Genomic DNA, 18448 nt, shown 5'->3' with positions numbered 1-18448 from the left:
CTATTACACACTTCAGCTCTTTATATAGCGTTTCCAACAGCCCTCCCCCCAGCCGGTATCAATCAGGGCTCACACACGTGCAGCGGCCAGGCAGAGTGTAGCTCATAGGCACGTAGCAAGATCATCAGGCTGGCAGCACCTGTTTTGGCCTCTCCATACTTTGGAGTAAGCAAGCGGGAATCACGAGCCTTGGCAATCAGCCAGGAGTTGGAGTAAACAGCACGAGGTTTGGCAGCCAGCCAGGGCGCCATCTGGCTGACTCAGCTGTGCTCGCTTCCCACAGCTGTTAAGGAGACTAACTACGGTCCAAGATAATTTTGCTGCTCAGCCTGCAGCATTCCACCTCTCCATGATCACCAAGTTCTACTCAGTCTTAAGAATCTTCAACATAGATGTTGCTTTCGAGGGATCTTCAGTTCATACCTAGGGATGGGATTTGAGTTAGGGCTTAAACATAAATCCAAGATCCTAAAATCACATTTTTCTTTTTTGGTCTATACTTGGCTAATTGATTAACCTCGCCTATATCTTCTCTCTTCCTTGTAATTAAATTTAGGATGTCTCAGAATTTTTCTATTATCATCAGCTACACTACTAGCTTGCATCCTGTCTGGGCCCTTTCATTGCCAAACATCCAGAAACAACTTTTAAATGCTCTTTATTGCATCCTATTAGGAAGAGTAAAATAAAAAAAGTGGAAAGGGGTGTTTGGCTAAGAAACTTGGTAAAACATGGCTCTAAACTTCTGCAATAGCCACAAATCTAGCCTCCAAGTCTTCCTCAGACTCTAATATAGAGGAAAAACCTTTACTTGGATATATAAAGTGGATAGCTTGCATTCCCTGCCCCCAACCCAATAATGGTAGGAATGAATAATAGTGGAATGCAGAGATGGCTCAGTGGTTAAGAGTACTGACTGCCCTTCTAGGGGACCTGGGTTCTAGTCACAGCAACCACATGGTTAACAATATCAGTAACTTCAGTTCCAGGGGATCTGATGCCCTCTTCTGACCACTGCAGGCATTGCTTGACCTAGATACCCTTGCATACATGTAGGCAAAATGCTCATACACATAAAAATAAAAATAAAAAAATTTAAAGAATGAATCATAAACATGGTGAAATTTTAGTAAGGAATTATTAGTTCCCATTTACTTCTACTCATTACTTCCCACAAGAGTGGTTTCTGCTAGGTCAAAATAGCAGGTGAGACTGGGAAAGTCAATGTGGCAGTAACAGCCAGGTGAGGGGATCAAAGCTTCCCGAACCCTTCTCCAACTTGCTTCCTTCCTTCTGCTCTTGCCCTGCTTCATGTGAGGAGAGTGCTTACCAACCCATGCAGAAAACTAATTTGAGTTTATGATTAGATCATTCTGTTGAAGTGAAGGGTAAACTTGCCATTTCACCATGAAAGCTGACTATAGGGAACAGACCACGAAAGATCAGCTGGAGAAAAAAGGCACATGAATTTATTAGAGTGCAAAAGCACAGAGGAGATCATGGGGCCATGATTACCCAGGCACCCAATAGCTTTCATTATAGGGGAGGTGAGGAGGTAGGAAAATTGAGATGTGCAAAAGTTATGAGGTGGTGAAGGTGGAAATTGACTGTGCAGAGTGTCTTTATGCAGGTCAAGTCTCCTAGGCAGTCTCCCAAGCTGCCCTTGGCAAAAACCAAGAGTGTGTCTGCAGGAGCCTTTCACTCCCGCTCTTCCTCGGTGCTTGGCCTTTACTGGTTCCTTACTGGGATTCCTAGGAGAGAGGCTGAAACAATTTCGTTGACAGTTCTTTCCACCAGAGGGAGTGGTAGGAGGGATTAGAGTTTAGATACTGATTGTTGTTTGCTTGTTTGTGAGGCAGAGTCTCTCACTATGTAGCATGGACTGGCCTGGAATTCACTATGTAGACTAGGCTAGCCTCAGCCTCACAGGGCTCTACCTGCTTCTGCCCCCTGATTGTAGCTTTAGCTCTGATTGTCAACAGCAGTTTGTGGGCATTTTCTGAAGCCAGAAACACTTTGCTAGGAAGTATGCTGGCTCAAGATTGCTTCTATTTCTGGAATTTTAAAAATATTTATTTCTTAATTTTATTTTATGTGTTAGACTGTATTACCTTCATGTATGTAAGTGCACCCATATTGTGCAATGTGCATGGAGGTCAGAAGAAGGCATCAGATCACTTGGAACTGGAGTTATGGATGGTTGTTAGCCATCATGTGGGTGATGGGAACCAAATCTGGGTCCTCTGCAAAAGCAGCCAGTGCTCTTAATTGCTGATCCATCTCTCCAGCCTTCCTTCTTTTTAAAAAGATTTTTTATTTATTATTTTATTTCTGGAATTTTTAAAGGGGTATAGGGTCAGTGTAGAGGAGGCCAAGCTATGCCAGAGTCTACCATATCCAGTTTATTCAGTTCCTCTTGGGACTCTCACTTCAGAAGGCCAGTCTGAGTTCCTGCCAACCACCGTCCTTGTGTAAAGAAACATCTCAACCTCCTCAATTCCTCATCTATGCAGTGAAGGTGTGAACGTGTGAAAGTCAACAAAACAAATTAAGTAGGTCACAAAGATAAGTGAATTATTAACCTTTTCAGGTTAATAATTATTAACCATTTCTCTCACATTTTTTAATGAGAAAAACAAGATTGAGCAATGTAAATTTTGTCTGTATTTGAATTAACATGTTGTAAAAATTAATGATTTACTAAAAAAAAAAATTCCTTCACATCTTTGCTTTTCAAGGTCACCTCTCCTCATGCCCTGGTTGCAAGGAACTAGCCATTTCTTGTTGCTATTAAAAATCTTATCTAGAGACAAGATTTGTTAATAATTGACTGATTTTTAAAAAATAAACTCAGCTTGAAGCTACTATTTATTCCCAATTAAATCTAGAAATAACAATAATAATTATACTTCGTACCATCATTACTTCTTAACCTTGTTCCATTTTACCTTAATGATGTATTACATAGCTAATCACCATATTAAATGATACTCTTCCATGGACCTGCCACCAGAGCTAAGTTGAATATGTGTTTTGGAGGAGGTATGTCTACATAGAAGCTTTGGCACTAGGTCTGTGCCAAAACTCCACACTTCCAAATTATGTGATTCCATCCCAAATATTTATCACCTGTAAAATAAGAATTGTAGTCCCTGCCTCCTATGATGGTTGTGGGAGTTCAATGGAATTAAAGATGTATAGACTCCAGCAAAGTCTAGAACATGGAAATTGTTCAATTGATGGTAGCAAATAATGTTATGCTAAGGGGCTTAGGAGATAGCTCAGTAGATAACGTGCTTGCTGATCGAGCATAAAGACCCAAATTCAATCCCCAGTACCCACGTAAAAATCCAGGCATGGTGGCCCATGCTTATAATCTCGACTGGGGACATAGAGAAAAGTGGATGCCTAGGCTCCATGGCCAGTCATTCTAGCCTAATCAGCAAGCCCCAAGTCAATGTCTCCAAAAGAAAGGTGAATGATAACAGGAGCAATATCTGAAGTTGATCTCTGACCTCCACATGCACACTCACTTGCACACCTGGGCACACTCATTTATGAACATATATACACATGCACATGCATGTGCACACACATATTGTTATGTCACAAAACAGAAAATGGTGCCCACCCATCTGACTACAGTTGAACAGCTCAGCTGTGGTATCTGCCATCTGCCATCAGTGCTGTGGCATACCCAGCGGTGGTGGAGGGACTGAATTATTGGTTATTGTGTGAACTTGGCATGAAGAGGGCATAGGCTGGCTTAATGTAGAAGACCAGTCACAGTCATCTGCCTGGGGAGTGAGTCCCTGCTGGATGCTGGCTCTACAGTGATTTTTTTTTTCCCACCACATATGTAGATTCCAGGCCTGACTTTAAAGCCCATGGATGTTTTGTGAAGGTCCTCAGGTGTTGGGGGACCCAGCTGCTAAGAACACTCCCAGGTTCTCTCACTGAAGGAAATGCCACAGCAGATGAGGTAGCCACTGCTGAAACATTCTCTGCCAGCGTAACGGATGCCCAGCACCTCCACCATGCCACCCACGTTAATTTATGAGGGCTCCATCTCAGATTCCCCCACATTCCCCTCAAACAATTTAAACACATTGTTAAAATCTGCTCCTCCTGTATGTCAATGATACATACACCCACTATACAACAGATGGGCACCAACCCTCAGGGGCTAAAATCTAACGCCCTCTGGCAAACAACTAAAGACAGATAATGGCCCAGCATTTACCAGCTCTCCATTTAAAAAATTTTGTGAAGCCTGGAAAATCACCCATCACACTGGCATCCCATATAACCCACAAGGACAAGCCATTGTGGAAAGGTCACATAAAACCTTAAAGACCAACTACAAAGACAGGCCCAAACAATGTATTCTCCCAACATTCAGTTAGCATTAGCCTTGTTTACCCTTAATGTACTCAATGTATATCAAGGCTCTGATGCCTCCCCATTGCTCGACACTGGGCCCAGACACACCCCATACCACCTACCATGGTTAAATGGGGGGGACCCCCTCAGTGGAATCCGGAAAGGACCAGATCCATTACTGACCACAGGGAGAGGATTTGCTTGTGTTTTTCCACAGGATCAATCAAAGCCTATCTGGGTTCCAGCCAGAAATGTCCAGCATCCCCCTGCCCACAAAAAAGATGGCTCGCGTGACTCTGTTGGAGACAACACAAAGGAAGAAAAGGAAATGACACCCGAAACCACACTGGATCACATGGAAAGAGATCCATGATCTGGTGGATACTGCCCACTGTAGATGCCCCCCCTCCCCCGAGCTTCCTTCTCTGTCATTCTCATGGCCATTTTTACCCTACTTAACACCAATGCTTCGGCCAGGCCCCCTCCCCCCAATACTATGCTCTGGAGATTTTATGTCAGGAAAACATATCAAGGGAAAAATCAATTAATCAGAACCAAAGATTGCCCCTTAGTGGGCTGTCAAAAGCCCATAGAAATCATAATATACCCAAATGCTAGCAGATACAACACTGATGAATATATTTGCTTTCCTTTCTGACAGACAGATCCATCATGCCTCAAGGAAGTTGATACCTATGGGGGCTGCCACTATCTCAATCCCTGTAGGTTGGAACTAGGATTGACTGGGGAATATCAGGGTATGACATGACAGGAAAGACCCATCTACCTGAAAGATAGTAAGTATCTCTATGGATACCATGACTATACTCTAATATATGTTGCAGATCCATGGGACAATTGATGGTATGTTGGAGTGATGGGAAAGTTGTACCCAGGCACATTCTCTAGCTACCCTACCATTGATTTTCATATCTCTCCACAGCTTGTACCTGCAGCTAAGCCTATGGTGACTCATCATAATATTATTCTACAGGAAAAACAGAGGAACAGATAAGATCACCAATGTCCTGGAGCCAATACATTCAATACATTGCTGACTTCCTTCCCTTTACCACCCACCCTAATGCCTGTAACTGTTCCTTTTGTGCATCCAGCAGTAGACCTTTACTGACAGCAGTACCGGTTAATACCACCCTTCTTTACCCCAAAACAACAAAAGATTTCACCAACTCTCACCTGTAGGATATTCCCTTATTTGAACAACTGTCTAACTATCCAATTTGCATTTCCGCTAAAAATAAGCCTACTCATTACAAATGCCTCACTAATGTTACTCTCTCCAGGACAGCATGCATTGCCCCTCCTCTTTTTCTATGGTGCAAAGGAAAAGCCCAACACTGTGTTAACTCCTCTTTGTCCTTTTAAGTACCTGTAATGATTACCCCCCCAGGTATACCTGTTTGAGGAAGAAAAAGCTGCCCTCCTCTTGGACTCACCCTCTCTCTTTGGGTGCTGGAGACGTGGTGACTGCTGCCATTGTACAGACCCATCACCTGGCAGGGGATTTTTGAGACAAGCTCGATCAGGCAATGACATCCACTACTGACAGCCTTGAGTCTCTCCAACAACAGATGAACTCTCTTGCCAGGGGGTTGTGCCCCCAAACGGAAAAGCACTAGACCTAATAACTGCCTAACACAGGGGGTTGGGGTGGTGGTGGAGGGTGTAGTATTGGGAGAAGAATGCTGTTTTTTTGTAAATGAGTCAAATGTTGTTGAGACCAATGTTAACACTCTCAAAAAACTTTGTAATGATCTATTTTCAAGATTTCAACCCACCGAACAATTAGGTTGGTTTAGTAATCCCTTGTTTTCATGGCTCCTACCCTTTGTTTGCCCCCTGATCATGCTGTGTGTCATTTTGATGCTTGCTCCCTGTTTCATATGATTTCTTCGCCAACAAATTACTACCATTGCAAAAATTACTACCAAACAGGTCATGGTCAATTATCAGACTTTGGATTCTCCCGATATAGATGAGTTGGCTCTTAAAGCTTGTGATGACACTTCTCCATTATAAAACCAAACAGAGGGAGATGTTGGGGGGCCCTGCTGCTAAGGTTGCAGTCCACTATGTCCGGATAGCTCTACAGAGCTTGGTGCTGAATGAAGGACTCCCTTTCACAGCAGGGGCTTCCTGCTCTCTGCCTGACCTTATTTGGAAAGCATCTCCAAGCACAGATGCCTGACCTTATTTGGAACATGACCTTTGGCATAGTTACCTGCAAAAAACTGCCCCTAGGTTTTTTCTGTATGATAATTAGGTATTGCACTATAGCCAGATAATAGGGTCCTCCTGCCACATGTAAATAAAGCATACTATGAGCACCTATCAGGTAAAGCTTTGGCTGCCATCTTCACCCTATATTTTGCCCCTGAGCCCTGCTGAATAAATGAGCTCTCTCACTGAAGCTGACTCCCGGAAGGTCTTTTCCATCATACTCATGGGCTGTCCTGACCCAGCTTGCCACCTCTGCTCCCTTTGTTCTCACGGGTCAGTGGCCAATGACCCACGAGGTAAGGGAGAGACCCACGCTCTAAGTGGCATTACTGATATTCAGCCCAGGCCAGGACTGGACACTCTGGCTCTGCCCTCCATCTCTCCCCAGATCCACAACCAAGGAGGGACCATTCATATCAACCTTCAAAGAAAACGTATACTTAGAAAATCCTAGGATTTGGAAGGCTGTTTACCGTCAAGGCTGGATTAGAAGTGGGAGTGGTCTCTTAATTGTGGGACCAAGTTCTGGCATCAGATATGAATAACCTGTCTTCCATGCTCCAGTCACTGACTTCTGCATATAGACTGTTAGTATCAGGACTTTCAGAGTTTCTGCAGCCACCCAGGCTGCACATGAGCTGTAAATGCAGTGCTTGCCACTGCCTAGAAATGCCCTTCTGGCTCCAGTCAGCCTTCCATCCAGAAGACACCGGCTCTACCTTAACACCCTCACCCTTGTCTTGTGATTAATTAACTGATTCATTAATTCATCAATTGATTCACTCAATAAATAGTTATGGAGCTATCACAGAGAGTGAGTCCCACCCATATGTTTGGAAAGTCTTATGAAAATGTCCTGAAGTGGCTCTTTGTTAGACCCAGGATTCAGGATCCCTGTGCTAAGGATTCTCATTCAGGAGTAAGAACTTGAGCCAATGGGTATCCCATATTTCTCTAGCACCTTTGAGCCCATAAAGCTTTTTTCTTTTTTAAAATTTTATTTATTTTTATTTATGTATATGTGTGTGTGTGTGTGTGTGTCTGCTTGTCTATATGTGCACCATGTGTGTGAAGGTGCCTATGGAATGGGGTAGTAGATCCCCTGGAACTAAAATTATAGGTGGTTGTGAGCCACCCAATGTGGGTGCTGGGAACTGAACCTTGGTCCTCTGCAAGAGCAGCAAGTGTTCTTAACCACTGAGCCACTTCTCCAGCCTTGTAAAGCATTTTTGTAGGAACCAATTGTTTACTCCACTTACCCTGAGCCATAGTGTATTAATCAGGGTTCTCCAAAGAAACAGAACTAGTAGAATGAATATATATGTATAAGGATTTATCAGCTTAGCTCACAAGATAGAGTCTGAGTAGTCCATCAATGGCTGCACCATACTGGAGAGGCTGAGACTCCATAGTCACTCAGTCCACAAGGCTGGATGTCTCAGTAGTCCCAATCTGGCACTGATGGTCTGACAAATTCCAAAAGATCGGCTAGTCTTCAGTCTACAGCAGCAAGATGAACTCACCAGTGAGAGAGAAGGCAAGCAGCAAAAAGCAAAAATGTTCTCCTCTGATGGCCCTTTATACGGGCTGCCATCAGAAGGTAACACCCATATTTAGGGTGTGTCTTCCCGCTTCAGATGATCCAATTAAGAAAATCTCTCTCATTTCCGTTAATCCCAGATCCAATCAAGTTGACACCCAGGATTAGCCATCACACATAGCATCTAAGTATTTACAGCTCAACTTTAATAAAGAAAAAAGTGAACAGCACGGACTCAGTTCTAGGAAAAGGCTGTCTGTGTGTGTGTGACGCCTGTTCTACTAGTGGAGGCAACCTGCTGTGGTTTCCAGTAGCTTACTGCAGGCCTCCATATAAGCCTAATTGATTTCTTTACTTTCTAAGAGGCATGTTCATTTAGAGAACTGTACAGCCATGGCAGGACCTGCCTCAGAAAGTTCCCATCTGGCTCCTCTGCCCTAGCAGTCCTGAGGTGTGGGATGTCTATTATACTGTAGCCTGTTGTCGCCATCTAGCGGTAAACATGACACTTACAGCCATGACCTCCAAGAATAGAGTTCCTTAGGAAGAGTTGGATTAGCACCATGGGTTTGAAAACAATCTTGAACTTCCCTCCTGCTCCATCACCCTGACATATCCTTTTGATAAGTTTAGATAATATGTCATCGGCTATTATTTTTAGCATTCATGAATGTCAGTGTCCTTTTCCTCTCTTTTCTCTAGTCACCCCCCTTTTGCTGTGTGTGTTATGCACACTTGTATGCATGTGTGGGGGTGCGTACGAGCAGGTGCACTTACATGTGGAGGCCAGAGGTCAATGCTGGTTGTCTTCCTCAATCACTCTCCACTTTATCTTTCAAAATCAATCACAGTTTGTTAGACATAGAAAAAACTGATTCCTCAAAGTCAATTCTTACTAAATTCACTGGAAAATAATACCCTTGAACAACAACAACAAAAATCGCTATACTTTTGGCCCAAGATATTTTCCCCTTCTTCAGATGGCAGATGTATACACCCAAAATCTGCAGCCAAACCTACAAGTGCTAGCCTCAAATGTGCATCCTAAAAACAGAAGTGCTAACCAGAAGGCACTGCCAAAACTGGAACAGGGTGGCTTTGAGCCCCAGGGAATCTGTATAGAATCGCCAGCCCCTCCCCAGTCCTTGCTGGAGTTATGCAGCTCGCCGGTTTGTTCCACAGTTGGCATTTTCCCTCTGTTCGGCAGTGGATTGTCGTAGAGCCACTGCCATGAATAGGCATGGAGGAGCATAGACAGACAACGCTCCACTTTATATTTTGAAACAAGGTCTTACTGAAAACCAGATTTCACAGATTGTCTAGGCCAGCTAGTCAGCAGGCCCTGGAGATTCCCCCCCACCCCATGTCCCACCCCAGCACAGGGATTACAGGCAGGCCCTGCAGTATCTGGCTTTTTACATGAGTGCTGGGGATCTGAACTTGGGTCCTCATGCTTGTATTGCAAGCACTTTGCCCACTGAGCCATCTCCCAGCCCTCTCTAGTCACATCTTACATAGTAGTTTTTCTTTAAACCTTTTTTTAAAAAGTCAGAAACAAACTGTGAGTTTAATCCCTTAATATCTGTGAAGTGTCTAGTATGGACACATCCAGGCCTGTGATTGCATTGTCACCTTGCACTGAGTTAAATGGTTATTCCTCTCCCAAATGAATATGACCTAATTCCTTGGAACCTGCGGATGTAAGTTTATTTGGAAAATGATTTTTACAGATGTAATTAAGTTAAGGATCTTGTGATCAGACCACCCTATCTTATCTGAGTAAACCTGAAATCCCAAAACAAATTGCAATAGGATACATTGCAATTCTTTTTGGGAAAAACCCTATACCATTTTGTGGAATCTTTCTTGTTATACAAAGAAGCTTAGTCCAGAGCTGACTGTCAGAGGGGTTGATATACTAAAGTACTTTCCACAGTACTTAACAGTGGACCGAGGAACTGGGTATTCTACACAGGGTCTCATAATGCTGCAAACCAGGTACCCAGCAGGGCTGCGGTCTCATTCTGGGGTCTTCTTCCAAGCCATCATGGTGGTTGGTAGACTCATGCCTTTGCAGCCAAAGAATTCACTGTAATTTTCTTCTTTAAGAGGGGTGCATCTATGATCTTAGAAAATATCTAAATAGTCTTCTAAAGGGCTCACCTGATTAGATCAGGCTCACCCAAAACACTTGCTCCTTGATTAACAGTCATTTAAGAAGGCAAAGTTCTGACTAGAGGCTTTAATCATATCTTCAAAGTCTTTCCATCTATGTGGTGAAATGTAACCTGAGTACAAGAGCCACATTTGTCATGTTTACAGTCTGCCCAAACTCAGGGGAAAGGGGTGCACATAGATGGAGGGATCTTGGCTGCCATACTAGAATCCTTTCTACTGTGCTTATATCAATACTTTTATTGTGCTCTAAAGAGCAGAGACAAGGTGCTTTTTTCTGAGATTGTGGATATTCATTGAATCCATGCTTTCACCGTCACCAGATCAGAGTTCGGCTGGGCAAGACACTGGATGAGATCGTCCGCATTCTTTCAATCATGATAAAGTAACTTTTTTGCCTTTTAGAAATTACTTACATTGCCTTCTTATATCCCAGTCAGAAACATGTTTTATTTTCTAGTAAATGCAAAGTGAGGTTTAGGGTGACCAGGGAACAGCCCTAACCAGTTCACAACTCTGAGATCTCATCATGCTACTTATACAGGGGAAAATAATGTTAGTAGAGTTCTCAATGTGGTCACACTTGTAGTCAGCGGAGGCAAACCTTACAGAATGCTACAGCATGGGCATCTCAACATCAGAAATTTATTTTCTCATAGCTCTTGAAGCTGGGAAGGTAAACATCAAAATATTAGCAATGTTGGAGTCAGAGGGGGGCTACTTTTTTGATCAGTGTATGTTGATGGTTTCCTCATTTTCAAAGGACAGCAATTCTATCAGCCTCCCATTGAAGGCCCCATGTCCAAATAAAGTTATAGTGGGCTTAAGGCTTCACCAAGTCATTCCGTAGTTGCAGAGTTCCAGATCACTGGGAAAAGATCACCAGACCCAATTCAGATTTTAAGTAGACAAATTTTATTAGAGCTGTAGCTGGCTGACAGTCCCCAGAGGCCAGATAAGGGAGACTGCCGTGAACTGGGAGGGGAGGGAATCTTTTAAAGGCAAACACCATAAGTTACTTCATTCCTATGGTATTGACAGTGGTAAGGACAATGGGGTCACACTGACCCTTAAATGCAGCAATAAGCAACTTTACAGAAGCCAAAACAAGCAATTGTTAGTGATTTTCTTAACAGATGTATAGAGACCTTGATGGTAAGGCACTTTCTGATTATCATTATTTCAGTATATTACCAAGAAAGACAGGACATTGTTTAGGTTATTTTCCCTTGGGTAGGCAAGAAACATAGTTGCAATGTCTGGGTGGTGATATTCCTTTCTGTGGTCAGCTATTTCTAAAAGGCAAACAAACTTCTGGGGGAAAGTGACTTACTGGAACTAAGTTTAAACCTTAAGCTGGCTGATTCTCTGATTTTTAAAGTCTAAGGGGGCCACTTTGTACAAAATGGAGTTGCTCTAGTCATTACACCATGACAGTCTCAAATTACCTGTGAATAACAACACACAACAATTATAACTGTCTCAAATAAAGGATATTTATTTATTTATTATTTATTTTTAGGTGCACGAACGTTTTCCCTGCATGTCCTGCACGCAATACCTGTGGAGGCCAGAACTGGAACTACAGTTGCAGAAAGATGTTAGCCACCATGTGGGTGCTGGGAATGGAACCTGATTCTTCTAGAAGAACAGCCAGTGAATACTCTTAACTGCTGAGTCATCTCTCCAGCCCCTCATAAAAGTCAGTAATCACCACTGATAAACTTATGCAGACATCCCAGGAACTCTATGCATTTTTGTTGTTTGCTTTGGATTTTGGCATAGGGTCTTACTCTGTAGCCCAGGCTGGCCTTAAACTCAAAGTAATCTTCTTGTTCCAGCCTTCCAAATGCTAGGATCACAAGCATGAGTCTTCATGCCCTGCTTCTCCATCTGTTCCCTTTTGAAAAGTTTCTTTCTCTGTTATTTACTTCTAAGTAAGTACATAAAATGTAGGGCTGTGTTGTGGAGTTTTCACACATACTTTGTTTTGTTGACTTCCCCTTCCCTTCCCCACAACCTTCCTTCCCCTCTCCTGCTAGTCCCCTTCCTCTCCCAATTTTAGACCCCCTTCTGTTTCCATGTGACATGTACTCTACCATCCCTTCCTTAAGACTTCTCTCCTCTCCTGTTTTTAGTTTCATGACCTATAACCCCAACACACACACACACACACCATATTATATCATGTATAAAAATTAAAATCTAAGATCAATGGTTATTTGCCTTTTTATTCTGGTTTATTTTACTTAAAATATTAATTTCTAGATCCATCAATATTCCTGTAAATGTCATGGTTTTTCTTTACAATAACATAAAATTCCATTGTATATACTTATCTCGCTTTATTTGTTCATCTGTTGATAGACATATGGCCTGGCTCCATTTCTTAGTGACTATAAATAGAGCAGCAATAAATATTGATGTGCGTGTATCCTGATGGTAGGCCTTGAGTCCTTTTGGTATATGCCCAAAAGGACATAGCTGGATTACATAATACTTCTTCTTTGAGCTCTTGGAGAAATCATATTGCTTTCCACAGTGGCTGAACCAGTTTACATTTCAACAGCAGTGAACAAGGGTCCCTCCTCCCTACATCCTCTCCAGCATTTGTTGTCATCTGTTTTTTTCATGATGGCCATTCTGATAGCGGTGAGATGGAGTAGTTTTAATTAGCATTTCCCTGATGGCTAAGGATGCTGAAAATGTTCAATAATGTGTATTGCCATTTGTCTTTCTTCTTTTGGAGCTATCTGTCCAATTCATTTCTCCATCTATTTTCTGTCTTTGCTAACCATTATGGAGTAAGGATATGGGATGCTTGTGCTTCTCTGAGCAGTATGGCAGAACAACCCTGTCCTTTTCCTTCCGACAGAAATTGTGTCCAAACAAACTAGCGGGGCCATTTTTTACTAATAATGAGACAAGAATGGTCCCCACGGACATTATTCCTAAGAGAGTTTATCAGAACTGTAGTCACAAAGCCAGGCACACGTCCACCTGCAATGGTCCTCTCTAAGAGAAGGCACAACCATCCAGGGGGCAGACCTCTCCTACATAGGGTGAATACTCATGTCAGGATCTGTGGTAGAGGTGGCTATTTACAACTTAATATACATTCTCTACTTCTTTTAAAAAATATTTTATTTGTTACTTTTATTTTATGTGTACGAGTGTGTTGTCTGCATGTATGTAAGTGAACCCATGTTGTGCAGTGCCCACAGAGGTCAGAAGAGGGCATTGGATCCCCTGGAACTGGAGTTATAGAAGGTTGTTAGCTGCCATGTGGGTGCTGGGAATTGAACCTGGGTCCTCTGCAATAGCAGCCAGTGCTATTAACCCATGAAACATCTATCTCTTTTGTTAGGAATAAAACCTCTCTTATAGAATTAGATGGCTATGCATTGTTAATGAGCTACATTTTTTTTCCTTCTCTTTTAGCCAGAAATGGTTAATGAAACCTAGATTATTGTCAGGGACTCATGGAAAGGTTTTTTAAAAAGGACCTGTGGGCTGGAGAGATGATTCAGCAGATGCCATCCTTGTGTTTGTGTGTGTGTGTGTGTGTGTGTGTGTGTGTGTGTGTGTGTACCCCTGTGTCACAGCATGAGCATGGTCAGAGGACAATTTGCAGAAGTCATTTTTCTCCTTCCACCTTGTTGGTCCCTGAGAGCAAACTCAGGCACTCAGACTTGGCAACCACAACACCTTTGCTTGCTGAGGCATCTCATCTCTCCCATCCATGTTGATATCTTTTATGTGAAGGAGAAATACATATCCAACTTGCTTAAAGAGTGATTTTCAGGCACTATTAGCTGTATAAATAATTTTATATAAAGTATAGTATAAAAAAATCTTAAAAATGCCAAAATTATCTTAGAAAATCAATTAAATTCCTTCATAAAATATAGCAAAGCAATTAGGTATAAGTCTTGAACAAGTTTTGAAGAGATGTTAAGACTTGGGGCCAGAAAGTTCATAGACTAAATTACCCTTTCCTTGAATTGCATTAAATTAGTATTTACCTTCCAAAAGTGATAGGGTTTGTTCAGGGTGGTCTGTCCTTAGACTAGTACTTACTTTTCAGAATTAGCTACATTGCTTTCAAAGATTGTAACTCAGAAATCCAAAATCATGTACATGCTAAAAGGCAAAACATAGAGAATCAAGTACATACATTCCTAACAAAAGTATGTCTAGACATGTACATGTGTATAAGTCACTCCAAAGCTATCAATATTTAGTAAATTGCCCAAGGCTGCTGAAGTGCATGGGCAGTCTGAATGTCAAGTAGCATGTTTCATTCACATTGACTGGGAAACCTACCATTACATTACAGGCATTTGGTGAGCTGCTGACTATGTCACACAGTACATGTTATTAAAGCAGAATTGTGAGACCCCTTGATACAATTTGTGCTGCACTTTCTTTTCTCTTTTTTTCTTTCTCTCTTCCTTGGATTTGATGTACCTCTATCACATATACAAAATCAAGAGGGGTCGCTCTGTGCTGCCTGTTTAGTGAAGCTGGGCTAACTCGTGGCCGAGAGCTATGGTGGGTGCAAGGTTCTGGAATGCAGGTTTTCCCAAGGAATGTTATTCTGTTGCTAAGTTTTGTATTGTCTCTTAATAACCAGGGAGCCCCTAGGCTCTTTGAAGAGAGAGTCTGAGGAGCTGGAGAGAGACAGCTGTGTTCTTCTGGAAGTGTCAGACTTCAGACTGTTTCCACCAGTCAAAACTTCTTAGCTTAAATTCAGAGATTTAAGGAAATCATCAGAAATCCAATTGAGACCCATTATGAGGTTGGAAGGGCATCAACAGACCTGAGTCCCTGTCAACTGATTATCTGCCTTAAAAACTGTCCTCAGGTGTAAGCTTCCATTAGTCATTAGGATAATTTTCTAACGTTTTAGGTATGCTTTACCTATGGCTGTCAAATTTATTTACCTTTTAAGGCATGCAAAAGCCAAACTAGTCTGTTTTAAGGAAGTGAGGTAAATTTTTTTTGAGGTATAATCTTTTAAAGTCAGTCACTTATTTTTAAGGAGATCATACTAATAAAACTGCACTGTTTGTAGAATAAAAACATTTATTCTGTGAAAAATATTTAGTGCATTTAACAAGCTGTACTCTACATAGTAGGAAGACAAAGACTCAATCATGGCCTGCTTAGGGACGACAGTCTTCTGGAAGGAGCTGGGTTGGAAAGCTGGGTGTAGTGGCGTACACCTTTAATCCCAGCACTTAGGAGGCAGAGGCAGGCAGATCTTTGTGAGTTCGAGGCCATCCTGGTCTACATAGCGAGTTCCAGGACAGCTAGGGCTACAGGGAGACCCTGTCTAAAAAGGAAAAAAAAAAAAAAAAAAGCCAGGAGTAGTACATGCTATGAAGAAAGCTTAAAAGAAGGAAAGGATCAGAGAGTGGCAGAGGATACGTGACAGGGGGACTACTTCCAGGAGGCGACAGGCCGCCCTTTGAAGAAAGTGTGTATGCAGAGAAATAGATCCAAGCCAACAAATCCATCCAATGGAAGAAACGAACAGAGGACCTGCGTGGTGTGTGTTCTAGACTAGGAGAGCTAGATCAGTATTTATCCCCTAAATAATGAACCTTATGGTATGATGAACTTATAATTTTTATTAGTATTCATTGATTAGCACATTTTTTGTAAGCCTGTTTTACATATGCACTATTTTGAACTGAAGATTATTAATGTTTTGTACAGATGTGCATGGTATTTTCCAAGTAGTACTAAAAGTTACTTTAAAACCGTCTTTTTGAGGATTATATGTCATTTAGCGCAAGTAAAATTCGATGCTTTACTAAGATGGGCAGATTCAAGAGATTGTGAAAAAGGCCAGGTGTGGTAGTATGCACCTTTAATCCCAACATTCTGGAAGCTGAGGCAAGTGGTTAAATGTGAGCTCCAGGCCAGCCTGGAAACCCTAGTGAAACCCTGTCTCAAAGAAACAAAAACAACAGCAAAAAAGGTAGAGAGAGACTATGTGAAAAGAAATTTTGCTGCTGTATGTGTAATTTTCTTTTTATTTATTTTACTTTATGTGCAAGAGTATTTACTTGTATATGTGTATGTGTGCCACATGTGTGCTTGGTGCTGGAGGGGGCTGGAAGAGGGTATCAGATCACCTGGAACTGGAGTTGCAAGCCACTCTGTGGTTGCTGGACCTGGGTCAGCAGGTGCTCTTAAGTGCTCAGCCATCTCTCCAGCCCCTGTAATTTCTTGAATGAGGTGATTAAGTTTCTGTGATTAAAGTTCCCACATACACTCTCACATCTCCCCTTCAAACAATAGCCAAGTTGGCATCACAAAGTAGAAGTGGTAAACAGAACTCAACTACCGTCACTCAGGAAATCTCTTGGGTTTATCCCTTAAGTGAAGAAGTCTCAGGTTAGGATCTGCAACATACAGGTCGTATATTGGTAAGAGCTACGATCTTTACTAAAAATAGCTAAAATTATCATGTTTGCAACTTACTATTTTTTAAGAAGAAATTTGTACAAAGCTGGGTGAATTCCCAAACACTATCTGTTGCCTTTTGCTAACTTGACTAGAAAGATTAGAGCGAGAACATAGCAGTGCTGCTCTTGAGAGCCACAGCCACTGACACAGCACAGTCAAGTCAGCAGTTTTTATACTTTGTTTCCCCACAGTTTGAGATATATTCTCTGAAATCTGTTCATGTTATGGGCATTTGCCTTCTATACAACCTTCTGACATTATACCATGGTAAGGAAAATCAGCTGGGAATTGTTTTCTACATGATGAAGCAAATCCCTATAAAATACTGGAAATGAGTGTGCAGCTCACTCTCCTTCTCTCTCTCTCTCTCTCTCTCTCTCTCTCTCTCTCTCTCTCTCCTATTATGTATCATAAGATTCTGTTGTTAAATAATTCATGGCGTACCTGTAGAAGTGGTCATAACTTTGTTTATTGGATTCATCTATGACATACATCAGTCAGTTTTGCATTGATGAATATCTCTAAGATTTCATCTCTGTTATAAGTAAATGCCATTTATGATTCTCTGATAAAGTTATTATTTAATAAGAAAATAATTTATTTCTTGGTGTCCACTTTATTAATCCCTCACTTTGAAAAAGTATGCTGTTTTCGTATTAATCTTATCTTTAAATTTTTATCCTTTTGTTTGGGGACAGATAAGCAATTCATTTTTCCTGCATTTAGAATTCTTAAAAAGTTATCATTCAAACTCAGTATCTGTCATGAGGTAAAACTTGGAAAGGAAAAATATTCCAAACAAATTCATGGATTTTGGAAGGATAATTAATAAATTCAGTAGGCAATAGTTAATCTGACAGTATTGAAATCAATATAAGTTGGAGTAGAAGAGGGAAATGTAGGCATTAACTACATTAATAATAAGTAATAATACATTAATAATAAGTAATAATACATTAATAATAAGTAATAAGTAATTACATTAATAATAATAAGTAATAAGCATTGATGACTACAGCTTTGCTTTACTTTTGGTTTAAGTTAGTTCAACTTTTCATTAGCTCACTTTCACTCAAAAATATTTCAAAGTAGAACTTGAGTTTGAGTTACTCATTAACTGCTTTCTAAAAATTTAAAATTCTTTCTAAATCAGAATTTCAAAGAACACTGACTTGATCTCTTTGAGCTGATATAATAAAATACTGCAATCAGAGCAGGTTATAAACAACAGAAAATTATTTTATCACACTTCTGGAGGCTGAGAAGTGAAAGCATCAGCAGATTAGACTCTGGTGAGCCAACTTCCTGGTTTATAGGCAGCACCTGCTCAGTGCATCCTCACACGGTAAGGCAGCTCTCTGAGACCTTTTTCATAGGGCATTAATCCCATTCTTTGAGGGCCCCACTCTCATGACCAAAGGTTCTCACTTTCCAAAGGTTCTATCTCCTAATGATATTACACTAATGACTAGACTTCAACAAATGACTTTTGTGGGAGTAAAAATATTCAATATACATCTTGAATTTTATGGAATTTAATGAACAAAATATTTACATCTCTCTTTACTCTTTAAACATTATTTGTCATTCATAAAACTATGATAGCTGATTAAAATTTCTTAAACCAAA

At 41.2% G+C, this 18448-nt stretch overlaps 1 long non-coding RNA gene across 4 annotated transcripts; it reads right to left on the bottom strand.

Moving 5' to 3' along the window:
• Positions 1-210: 210 nt before the first annotated feature.
• Positions 211-7922, bottom strand: LOC115069001. Of its 4 annotated transcripts, none has more exons than XR_003848358.1 (4): positions 7884-7922; positions 5801-5897; positions 4506-4679; positions 211-423 (listed from the first exon to the last, which is right to left on the bottom strand). It is a non-coding gene; the product is annotated as an uncharacterized LOC115069001 (long non-coding RNA). The 4 variants fall into 4 exon arrangements; XR_003848356.1 differs by having other exon boundaries at positions 5841-5897; positions 7884-7909; XR_003848359.1 differs by lacking the exon at positions 5801-5897 and having other exon boundaries at positions 7884-7919.
• Between the last annotated feature and the right edge of the window lie 10526 nt (positions 7923-18448).

Source organism: Nannospalax galili, unplaced genomic scaffold, assembly GCF_000622305.1.
Source record: "Nannospalax galili isolate Female #2095 unplaced genomic scaffold, S.galili_v1.0 scaffold189, whole genome shotgun sequence".
Lineage (NCBI taxonomy): Eukaryota > Metazoa > Chordata > Mammalia > Rodentia > Spalacidae > Nannospalax > Nannospalax galili.
Note: the sequence above shows the minus strand (reverse complement) of the source record. Positions and strands in the feature narration are given on the sequence as shown.